Source organism: Lepisma saccharinum, chromosome 30 (genome assembly GCF_977018435.1).
Source record: "Lepisma saccharinum chromosome 30, izLepSacc3.1, whole genome shotgun sequence".
NCBI lineage: Eukaryota > Metazoa > Arthropoda > Insecta > Zygentoma > Lepismatidae > Lepisma > Lepisma saccharinum.
Genome location: NC_139258.1, coordinates 24,869,070 through 24,882,300, shown reverse-complemented (window position 1 = coordinate 24,882,300; position 13,231 = coordinate 24,869,070). Strand labels below are relative to the sequence as shown.

The 13,231-nt window shown below is 38.7% G+C and overlaps 1 protein-coding gene across 1 annotated transcript in view; it reads left to right on the top strand.

Moving 5' to 3' along the window:
* Positions 1-13,231, top strand: part of LOC145981795 (putative gustatory receptor 2a) — a 362,953-nt gene that overhangs the window by 129,110 nt on the left and 220,612 nt on the right. The window lies entirely within an intron of this gene.

The following is a 13,231-nucleotide window of genomic DNA, read 5'->3' as shown; positions in this document are numbered from 1 at the left end:
TTAGTAAGATTAGTAATGTTTATTCGTTCAGTTTTCTCTTTTTTAACATCTCCACCATCCGTTCCTCTAGCTCTTTCCCCGTTCCCCCTGTTTTCTTATTTTCTGCTCTTTCGTTCCTTACACTTTTAAATAGTTCCATTAACTCGAAACAGATTCTTAACGATAAATGCGAGGGTACATATTGGACTCTCTGTATGTTTTCTACAAAATCACCAAACACTGCCGCGTTTCTTTTTTTTTCAATAATGAAGCTGAATATTTTCACCAATGTGTCCACCTTCACTTCAAAATCTTTACACGTTTCTTCTAGTCGGTGCAATAAATCTTCGGACAACCCGTTTTCTTCGCAGAAATTGACGTAGCTGGCTACATGCTTTTCTACTTGTCGTGCGTGAACTTTGCTCCACAAATTTCTTCTCTCGTCTGTTGTGGCCCCCGTCTCCTCTTTTACGTCACCATACAGTAGACTGAACCCTAGTGGCAGCGTAGTCATCTGAAAATAGACAGAAAATATATTAGTTATATATATATATATATTTTACACAAACTGTAATCACTGTTATATATTAATTCATACATATTTTCAGGAACGTAACATGCAGCAGGGGGAGGCTCTGCGGAATGCTTTTGATCAATATCAAATAGGAATAGAAGAACAAGAGCACTTCGCAGAGCTCACCAGGGATGTTAGGAGGTGCCTGGAGGAGCAGGCGGACATCCATCGGCAATACGAGCAGACGTTGGCCGTATTCGCACTTCGGCGTCGACTCAATCGGGAAAGAATGGACGACACTTTCCGTTATTATCGCCAAAGGTAATTATTTTAATTTATTTCTTATAACATTGTATATTTTGACATGGCCCGACAACCTATCGACTATCCTTGTAGCTCAATTATGGACAGATGGAAATTTAAATCTGAAAAATAAAATCGAAAAAATAAAATCGAAAATATAAAATCGAAAAATTAAAATCGAAAAACTAAAATCGAAAATATAAAATCGAAAAATAAAATCGAAAAAATCGAAAAAGTTTAAAATGTTTTAAACAAGTTTAAAACGTTTTTGAACAAAATTGAAATAAAAGACCCTCAGTCACGATCCTGTTTCTCCCAGACCTCACGTTTCAAAATGCCCTCAGTTGCGGCCTGGTTTCACATGCATGTTCACCATTTTCCGATTATATATGTCACATACCACTTTTTCTTTTATAGCCAATATCTACATGGAACCGAATATATATTTTTAATTATTATATATTGTTTTACAGCATGGCTCGACGCAATGCTCGTAGGGCCGACAACCTGCTTCAACTGATACCTCCTGCGGTCCTCAGAGGCTATGTTCGTCCTCCTTCTCCTGCTCCGGAAGAGGAGGAAGATCCACCCCTCATTAATTTGGTGCAGCGGGAGGAGGAGGAGGAGGAGGACGGACATCGTACGCCTCCATTACCTCCACCAGAGGACCGGGAACAGCCAACCCCCCCACCATAGGCTGTACATCTCCTAAATAAACCTCTGCTGCCACAGGTAATGAATTTTATTTTCTCACCTTTCAAGCTGTATCGTTTTCTGCTTCCGACGTGTCAGTCTCCTCTATTATTTCGGGGAACTCACGATGTGGGCCTGTACCTCTCGAAAACTGCTCTTCAACTTTATGGACACTGGAAATAAAAGCATATTTTGATCTTAGATCGTTACGCCGTAACGGGTTGTAACAATAGTCGGCTAACTCTTCTAAATCTAATGCAGTACCTTTTACTCCTAATGTATCGCTTACCGACTCCTGTAGGGGTACACTACCGTTAAACCACTGAAATATTTCACCCAGTGATAACATAGACTCCCGATATTGTTTTCTAAATATCTGCATCAGAGTTGCAACATCACTATAATCCACTATCATGTATTTTTTGTGACACCCCACTCGGTACAGCAGGGGAATCTCCTCATTCAGTAAATGTTCCAAATTTTCGTACCGTGTCAATTCGACAGCGGCACGCCCACAATTTAAACTCTCATCCGTCATCATGATATATTTTGTAACCAGACAACGTGGAGCAACATGCAGATCGGATATATCTACATGTTCCGAATTTAGTTCCGATTCTGTCTCCATACAGATGCAATCTTTTGAGGAAATTCCCGATACTACAGTAAAAGGTCCTGCATTATATCCGTGAGATGCTATCTCACCGGCTACACGATCGCTCCACACATGGTACGGCAAATGACCGTATACAGGTGCTCTCTCGAAAAGGTAATGTGTCTCACATAATCCTGTTCTACGACTCTTGATGTACTGCATGCTGATTGGAAAACCATTACTTTCAAGTTCCATAAAATTCTCATTCACTAGATCTCTATTGTAAAATGTTATTAAAAGAGATTCCCTGTACCTTACCGGACTATCAAAAACCAACACTTTGGGACTATTACTCTCAAATATTTTCGATTTAACACCATGCAGTCTTTTCGAATCGGAGACTGTTACAGGGTATGCAAAACACATTGCCTTCCTCGGAGAACGCTCTATGTAACCGTACAAAGGATTATACTGCATATTTTTATGAGCATCATGTTTTCTTTTCCTCAACGTTTCACCCCTACCACCACTACTTTTCTTTCCACAGCGTCTCAACTTCTCATATTTGTGTTGTGCAGCATTCTTTGCTTCCCACGATCTACGAAATTGCTGTTCCGTAAAATACTTAGGAACGCTCACGTACGGGCTGTCATCCTTAAACATTTCAGGCTGTACCGACGACCGTGGTGTCCGTGGAGGAGACGGCAGTAGACGGCTACTTCGTGATGTCGTCGTCGCTGGCAACAAATCTGGAGCAGCAGGTTTCAGCCCCATTACACTGCCGACAAATTGCAATATCCAGCCCCCTATACCCATTTTACACTTCTACTCACCTCAAGATAACCCACTATATATATTATATATATATACCAGGTAGGATTGATCCGTTGAAACTGATCACTTTTCTCACTATAGTATCTGCAACCTGACAGCCGATTGTGCTGGCTGAGCTGTGGACAGTTATCCGGCGGACAGTTGTACCTCTTATGATGCATATCTGGTTCGTTCCATTTTATATACCTTCCTCCCGACGATCAACACAGTCATATTCGATACGTAATCTCTCGCGCAGAGCATCCAACGCCCACGTGCCTCTCCTATCTTCTTCCTGTCCTGGTACACTGTACACACTCAACTCTTCCGAGAATCGTACTTTTTTTACTCTGTAAAATTTATCTACATCCGTCTTCTCCGGCACTTTTTTCTCCTTATGCTCTTTCTCCATCACGTGCTATCCCACATGCTTTCCAGAGAACCCTCCTTCCAGCACAGCATTCAACCATTCCGCACATCATTCATCCGGTCCATGCATATCACTCTCAACCGTCCACACACACACATATCGCTCACCAATTCCTGGAACCACTTAACGATAATCTTTCTCGCAACACCAAACCAATTAACACCAGACATCAAACATTACTCATTCCCCGAAACCCTACTCTCATCCCACACAATTCCTAGAACTCGAACACTCAACACTTCAACGTCATCTGCTCGAACATTCACCAGACCCTGAAATAATCTCCCGACAAAATTCCTTGAAAAACAGACCTTAAAACACTTGACTCAAAACTGCAAAAGCAATTACCATTCCAGACCCATTACACAAACCACATCCATTAATTCTCACAACATTTCCTCGAACCAACACTCAACAAACCCCATTTTCCAAGAACAGGCACTTAACCTTCACCGCACCACTGAAAAGCCTCATCAACGCCATCTGTTTTCAGACGCCGGAAATTCCGAGAAAAGCAACCGTCACCGGATAATCGTCGATACTTTTCCTCCTCCCCAACCCACATTCCCAGAATTTCAGAATCATCCAACGCCATCTGTTTTCAGACGCCGGCAAATGGGAAAAACCCGAATACTTTTCCTCCTACCCAACAACCAATCAAACGCTCCTCACAAAATTAGGCCCCGACCATTTTAAAACATCCCACCAATCAGAATCATCCTCACAAATTAAGCCCCGCCCATTTTATGACGTCATCGCGAACAACAATAACACTTGCTTGCCCACACAACTACATCATCAATTGATCTTTGATCGATCTTTTCCAATCAATTGATTTATCGACTTCAAAAGGGGTGCATTACTACTACGGCGCTTCGTGGTGCGGCACCCGGGGAAAATGTCTGGAGAGAGGAAGGGGGCAAGACAATCTTGCAAGGGGCAGTTATGTTACTTGCACACGGTGTATACCAGTGCATGAACCGAAAGAAAGTCACTTCGGAAAAGTCAAGTTGTATATTGGTCCTTTCTGTCTCCTGCGTCTAATAAACAAGGAATAACAATAGTCGGTGGTCCTTTCATCTTTCACATGGAGGAGCCTTCCTTTCCCTTTCCCCCGACCAAAAATGTTGCCGGTGAGAAGTGATAAATGGTTAGCAGAAACTAAACAATCTCATTGTTTGTAATTTTATCAATAATAATAATAATAATAATAACGTCTTTATTGAGAGGGCTTGTTCCGGCCTCTCGGGCTGTTCTTACAACAATGACCATTATACATTGGTAGCACGGTAGCACTGTAAGTTGGCAACTTGAGTTCGCTCATTACGCATTGTTCGTTTCACTGAAACACTTTATAATTTAGGGTAGCCCATGTCAAAATATTCTGGATTAGATTTGCATTCCTTAGTGTGGAAAACTTTGTCAAAAAATAATCTTCGGTGTCGATGTTTTTGCCGTCGAAGTTTTTGGCGCCCATGTTTTTGCCGTCGATGTTTTTACCGTCGATGTTTTTGCCGTCGATGTTTTTACCATCGATGTTTTTGGCGTCGATGTTTTTACCGTCGATGTTTTTGCCGTAGATGTTTTTGCCGTTCTTCAGTATTTTTCATGGCATCTTGAATGACGCGAACTACTCTCAGTGAACAGACTGTTAACAACACCATGTGCAACACGACGGAGTACACAATCCATTTCTTAGAAGTGATCAAGATTCTTTCCTGTGTATCTTCCTTGACTGAAAGTGGTAATAATCCAAGCACCCGACTCAAATGTAGCATTGGTGATACTGAAAACAACAGATCGATTCTTCTAATCTTCATTTTTCGTTGCTATATCAACCTGTGAGTAAGATATAGTTTTAATTCTAACCTACAAACGAGAGTGCAAAGCAGCAGATGGAGAAAACAAAAACTTTGAATACAAAAACTGATAAAACTCGTGAATTGTTAGGTCGTATTTGCCAGCACTCAAAGTAGTTTGTCTTGCTCTATTGATTTCTCATTATTACAGGTAATGGCGTCATGTAATGCCCCACAGAATGTTATCGTTCATCCATGGCATTTAGGCAATTTCTGTTATTCCACATTATGAGCTGAATACAAAACACCCATTTGACATATCGTGTTTGCTTATCTAAACCAATCAATACCCGTTAGACTATTAATTGTGTGCAATACAATGTCAATGTAAATGAAGTATTGATTGTACAATTTCAATTTGTACAATTTTCAATAGAAAATTCTACGAATAATATACATGTTTTTTTAACTTGATGTGGATTTGGAGGGAGGGTCTGTTGGTATTTTAGCTCCTGTACGCTTCTCAATAAGTGCAGTCCCAAATGAAAACACAAAGATATGATCTTTTCTCATCGTTATCGCCCATACTCTTTTTAAGTAGGAAGATCTAGAATCCAAATCCTTCTTCTGCTACTCATGTATGATGATCGGATTATATTCCGGATTATGTTTGTGGCAGTTGATCTTCGGTTTGAGTTTTTATTATCTTCAATCTGCTGATAATCTACTACAATGTAATTGTGGACGTGAAATTAACTTTGATCATTGGAATTTTGATGACCATCTTGTCACTTAAATCATATAGTCAGTTTTCTCGTATATTTGATATGATTTCTCAGCTGGACGGGAATATGCATGTAGCAGAAATATCTAATGCACGAAAGTGCATTTTCACGGTGGGCTCTTTCATAGCAATTATAATATCCTCAATCATCTTAGATTGTGTTATTGCAGTTCAAAAAATGTCTTGGTAAAACGGTCCGCCTCTGGCGTGGGAGCCCACCCCATCGGGTTGTGTGAAAATCCCTTCCATGTTCCTTGTGTCAACTACCTTAAACTTCATCCGATTTTCACACAACGATCGTACGGTAACGCGGAATATCGCATTGGAGCCCTGTGAAGTATTGTCCTTGCTAACGAGAAAGAAAAACTCCTAAACAAAATAACACAAAAAAGAAAAATAATATGTGAAAAATAATTTTAGTTCAGCTTCCCTTTATAACAACCACAACTCAAGCTCTAAACAGAATACCTTGCAATTATGTCTAAGATCACCATTGGTTTAGTAACAGGTAACTTTAATGACTGGTGATTTTACGAAATTATGAAAATTTCTTCCCCCCCTCTTTTTTCTTTATTTTTCAGGAGACAATCCACGAAGCAACATACTCTCAGTCAAGCATCAAACGTGATATGTATTAATTAGACAATGCTCAACAGATATCCTTCCAATTGTAATTGAAACCAATATATTCAGTTTTAACCTAAGTACCCTTGACGGTTATGCAATTTGACAAACATCACTGTCCTGGTTACTAAGAACAATTGCAAATTGTATTCTGTGAATTGCTTGCTATCAGCCCAAGTATCTTAACCCACAACTTGTAATCTGACAACTTATTTCACTTTTCAATTTCCCCATTCTCTGACTGGTTATGCAAAATGATCTAACAACATGTTAGTTTTTAAGTGATTGGTATTATGCGCGATAAGCACACTGCACAGTCCCTGTAAATTAACATCAAGATTAGTACATGGATATTTAGGATGCACGCTGTATTTGTAGGAAATTGTGTATAGCTACTATTGAACAAGAGTGTACGAGATTTAGTCTTTTACATTTATTGTACTTGTCTTGAACACATTGACATATGTGAAAATAAAACCGGTTATTAAACAAATAAAAAATATGCCACAGGAATTCCTTCCTTTAGTTTTTGAGAAAATTACCCTTATTGAAATAGCCTTGATTGATCACGTGATCACCTAGATTGTCATTATTATTTTTGTAAGTAATCTACCTGCCAGCAATAACCCACTACTCTTTAATAGGTTTTGGCTCAATACCTACATCCTTATACGGCCGTCAATTATACAAATTTACCGTTTAGCATATTCGAATTGATGTTATGAACTTCAGTGTAATTGCACAAATAATTCGAAAACGTCAACCACTAATGACCTTTCACATTTGGCTACATTAAATATCATTTGGTTAAGAATACCAATGTTATTACTTGTTAGAACTGATTCTTTTCCTTTTTCACAAATCTTATCAAAGTTTATTTTTTAACAGCACAGACAAATTCCATGTATTCATAAATACTGATAATAGATTTATCAGTTGAAGCATGTTTAGAACCAGTTCTCCATCTGACGTTGCAATACTCCTTTTCATGAATAATGCATGCTATGAGTCTCCATAAACAGGCTCCCACGTACAAGCCAAGTACCACGAAAAAGTACAAAGATGCCAGGGGTTCCGGGTTCGAATCCAGGCTCGGATATAGATGTTTGTGTTCGTTTGTAAAAGACATTTGAGATTAGTTGAAATATGATGTGTGGGGAAAGTTGCCGATTAGGCATATTTCTTTTAATTAAAAAAAAGTCGGTAAGGTGTCTGACTACCACGCGAGGGACCCGAGTTCGATTCTCGGGGTGGGTGATCTAAGGTAGGAATTTTTCCGTCCTTTTCCCCGCATCAAGCGGCTCGCCCAGTCTCAGATAAATGGGTGGGCACCTGGAGTAAAGGTGGCCGGACCGTGGTTCTGATCACATCACCCTAAATGTGCCTTCATGGCACGGTGCTATATGCACGTGGAACTTTACCCTATCAGGTGTGACCTTAATTCTTTAACTAACTAATAACTCTCTATCCTTCTTAAACCCGAAGGTTCATGGCTGCAACAACACAGGCCTTCCATCTTTCCCTATCTTCAGCAAGTTCTATATACTCTTTTCTATCCCTACCGATTTCCCTTAGGTCCATCTCATGTTGTCCCTCCATCTTCGTCTTAGCCTTCCTACAGGTCTCTTACCATCTGGTTTCCCAACAAGAATCTTGTAAACTCCTCTTTCCTCTCCCATTCGTGCCACATGGCCTGCCCACCTAAGTCTTCTTGATTTATTTATTCTAATAATATCTGGACATGAATACAAATTATGTAGTTCTAAATTATGTAACCTTCTCCACTCACATGTCTCCTCATCCCTTTTAGGTCCTAAGATTTTCCTAAGGATCTTATTTTCAAATACTCTCAATTTATGTTTCTCTTTCAATGTAAGGGACCTAGTTTCACATCCATATAATACTACAGACAAAATTACTGTTTTGTATATTTTTACTTTTAGTTTCTTAGATATTAAACGAGAAGACAAAAGTTTATGAAGAGAGAAGTAACATGCATTTCCAGAATTAAGCCTACTTTTTATTTCCTCTTTAATATAATTTTCATTTGTTAATATTACTCCTAAGTATTTGAATTTGGAAACTGGTTCAAACGAGTTGTTATCAATAATTAGATTTTGATTATTACTTAACAGTTGGTTTCGGCCTGTAAGCATATATTAAGTTTTCTCTTTGTTAACTTCCAAACCTATCTCTCTGGCAGTTTTGAAAAATATTTTAGCATTATTCTTAAATGTATTTATATCATCCCCTAATAAGTCTACATCATCTGCATATGCTAACAACTGAGTCATACCATTTCATTTTAGTTCTTCGTTAGTTTCCTTTACCTTCCTAACAGCATATTCTAAGGCAAAATTAAAGAGCAATGGAGATAATGCATCTCCTTGTTTTAACCCATCATGAATTGTAAATTTGTCATACACATTAATACCCACACGAATTTTACTTTCTGTTTCACTGGTGCATATTTTTATCATACTAACAAGCTTCTTAGGTATTCCAAACTCTATTAATATATTATATAATTTATATCTTTTGACCGAGTCATATGCTTTTTTGAAATCAATGAATAGCTGATGGACATTTTGATTATATTCCCACTTGTTTTCAAGTGTCTGTCTCATGTGACAAATTTGATCTGTAGTTGATCTGTTACATTTAAATCCACATTGATAATCACCTATAATTTCATTAGCGTATGCGGTAAGTCTTGTTAAAAGAATTTTAGATAATATTTTATATGAATAGTACGAATCGCATGTATGAATGCCGAGTTAATCAAAAAGCATGTTGAGAGTACACCTTGATTACCATATTTTCTTTCCAGACAATTTCTAGCCCGTGCTTTTTCTTCTCAAACATTTAATTTTGATAATTGTAAGTAAATAGCAGCAGTTTCAATTCTCCTACAACGTTCTTCATGAAGTTGCTCGTCCGTCTTCTCTGCGCAATGCCTTGTATGAACTAAAGTCTACCAACAAGTATGGTCATTCGAAAACTAGCAGGCGAGAAAGTGCAACACCACTAGTCCGAGTAGCATATCCAGCAGGATTAATAGCCCCGTGTGATTCAGCCTTAAGTTCTTGGTTATTACATATTACGTATAAAATAACGCATATATACTCTATCCCGGATTTCTCTGGAACAAGCGAACGAAAACAAGTCTCTGCGCAAGTAGTGACGCAAGACGAGTCCGCCAATGAACACGTGATATCGAATCTGATTGCGCGGAGGGGGAAAGCGACTGTACTGCTTCGCTCTGCCTACTCGATTTTCCCCCTTCTCTGCTGCTATGCTCGGCCTTGCTCCAGAGATAACCGGGACATAATGCATCTCGTTCTTCATCATAAGAGTTTAATCGTCCTGTTTCTATTCATTCTGTAACAGTTTAAACACATTTATAAATAATTTGAATCTTTTACGTCAAGTGTATATATACACACACAGACACCGATACAACACAGACAACGCTACGACGCCAGGAGTCCTTGGTTCGAATCCTGGCCTGAGCATGGATGTTAGTGAGTGTACATTCATCAATTTCATTATTTCATCACTCGTCCCAATCTTCGCCAGTTAGCCAAAAGTGGCACAAAAAGCGAAGTAAAATAAAGCAAACCAATCAAACAATCAACCAACACAACGTTTCACAACACTTAAAGAATACCATGACGAATAACTTTTCTTAGTTATGGATTGTATGTTGAGGCTTCGTTTCGATGCTATGAGCGTTGAAAACACTAAATTTCATCCTGTATTGAGTGAAATAACATCTGCTTTCTAGTTTTTAGGACCGGTATACAAAGACGAGAGATATTGCATACTGTGGTGTAGCATGGCGTAACAGAATTATATAGTCACTAATGTTTATTGTGCACATTGTACAGTAAAATTTTTGTTGCAACATTGATTCTCTCCAACGCTTGATACTTGAAACTGAATCAAAATGATCAAATATGTGGTTACTGCTCCAGCAATCTGCAAAATAAATACGATGAGTTAAATATTAGTCCAGGGGCATATGTCAATATTTCTATAGTCCGTGAGTTTTTCAATGAAGGGAATATATGACTACTGGTAATATGTTGCTAGTGTGGTACACAATAAGGTACTACCAGGTGTTTTGCCCGCAATTTGGCAGAATTCCTGTGTGACGTCATAAATCCAAGATGGCGACCTCTTCATGCACTAACTAAGAAAATCCATCATAACTCCTTTAATAGTGGTTTTGGAAAACATTTTATTGATATATGTTTTGTTCAGAATTAAAAGGGGAAAAAAATTGGTTCTTACAATTTTTTGCATATCTTGCACTGTTGTGGAGATATATCCAATGAATCCTTTTCGTGCCCTTTTCTGAAAAAGGATATACTGCATATTTTACACTTTACTTGATATTCTGGCATATAAAGGGGGAACATTACTGCATGTGATATTTTGTTGATGAATACTGTTGTGGCGTATTGCCTGTGTGACATCATACATCCAAGATGGCTGCCTCTGCAGACATTAACAAACAAAAACGACCATATCTCCTTATGTCCTTTAGTAGTAATTTTGACCATTTGTAAGTTCGTTGGGTTTTTACACGAAGAGAATACATGTGTATGGAGGATTCTTTCATTTGGAGGCATGCAATCATGTATTACAATGTGTCAGAAACCATACATGACTTCTGAAATCCAAGATGTCCATCTTGGAGTTTCTGCACATGATATAGATTTCGATTACACAGTGCAACAAATTTGAACTTTGTGTCTTGCCATGAGATGAAAGAAGGTGTTCTATACTAAATCAAATACGCTGATTACGAAAATGAAATCAGAAATTTTCCATCACGTACCAATTTTTCTGGAAAAGATATTCCACATGTACCATTTAGCCTATAGATCATGTAGTTAGCAATATATTGTAATTCATGAAAAACAAAGTAGCAACTTTAGCGACACTTGGAAACTACTCCATTACAGTACAGGAGGATCCTGTAGCTGGATTAAATACAGATCATGGAACAAAATTAATTTTTTGTATTACAAAACATAAAAAAAGGTACGAGAAAGCTGCAAAAAGCTTGCAATATACCTACAAGTTAGAAACGTGTCCTGGAAATTTTCCGTTTGTGGGTGGACGCTGAAACTTCTTGTAGGAGTGTCCAGCAGTAGTCTGCCAAAAAGATTTGGTGACCACCTTCCCATATATCGTCTTTCTATGTCAGCGATATCTTTGTGAAATCGCTCACCATGTTGGTCACTCAGATCTCCGAGATTAGGCGTGAAAAAATCCGAATGCGAATGCAGGAAATGTATTTTCAAATACATGTTGCACCCCATAGGCTTGTAACAGTCCAGCATGTGTTCCGTCAGTTCCGTGTAATTTTCAGACCTGACGTTAGCCAAGAAATTGTTGCATACATCTTGGAAGGCAAGACAGCTGCCTTCTCAATATGTGTCAGCAACTCTTCAAAGGTTATGTCTTTCATCAAGTCAGGAATCTGAAGCCCATTGAAAATACCTTCTTTAATTTTTGCAGTACTAGTCGTAGGAAATTTGGACAGTAAAAATTGAAAACCCCTGCCATCTTTGTCCATTGCTTTTACAAAATTCTTCATGAAGCCCAAATTCAGATGAAGCGGAGGTAACAGAACACTGTCTTTGTCAACAAGGGGTTCATGCGACACATTTTTTTCACTCGGATTGAAGCTTTCAATGGCCACTGTTTCACTACATAATGGTCTTTCCTTGCCCTACTGTCCCAGTGACACAAGAAACAGCAATATTTTGTGTAACCAGTCTGCATTCCCAGCACAAGCCCCAGAACTTTGTGATCACCACAGATTTTCCATTTGTGGTTCGAATAGCCAATATACTTCAGAAGTAGTCTCAAGTTCTTGTAGGTTTCTTTTAACTGAACGGAATGGGCCACTGGTATAGAAGGTTTCTCGTTTCCGTTATGCAGGAGAACAGCTTTGAGACTAGTTTGTGAGGAATCTCTGAATAGGCGCCATTTTTCCGGATTGTGAATCATTCCAAATTCTCTAAACAGCCCATTTATGTCATTACAATATACCACTCTCTGCCATTGAGAAAAAAAAGTGGAAAGAAAAGCTGTCGTGTACGGAATGATATACTAGTGTTTGGTTGTAGTAGTTTTTCTTGAAGACTAGACCCAAGTAATTCTGCTTGCCTTTTTGAAAGATTCAGATCTTTTACAAGATCATCCAGTTCTACCTGTGACAATGGCTGTGGTTGGGGCTGTGATGTAGATGGCGTGTAATCAAGATCTTCGTGATCACTACCTTTGTCTCTTTCATCTTCCAGTGTCCATTCCGCTGGTGGTTTTGGAACTGGGGGAAATCAGAATGTAGAACTGGGAGCATTGCAGATTCCAAATTTGGATATGAAACTGTGTGTTTTGATTTACTTGAGATTCCTGTTACTTTCGTTTAACAAAATTAGCAATCTGTTATGTGGTCTCTAGGTTTCTTCCACTGTGGCACGGCAAATGGCATAGATTGGTGGGTTCCATGCAACCAACCTCTTAAATAGCGGGAGCAATGTGGGCAACAGTTCTGTGGTGCCCAACACTTACCCTCATCTACCTTTAATTCAAAATACAACTCGTACGCCTTTTTGACTAGCGTGGAAATGGGGTGTCTTTGAGACTTCATCGTAAACTCACCACACACATAACAGAA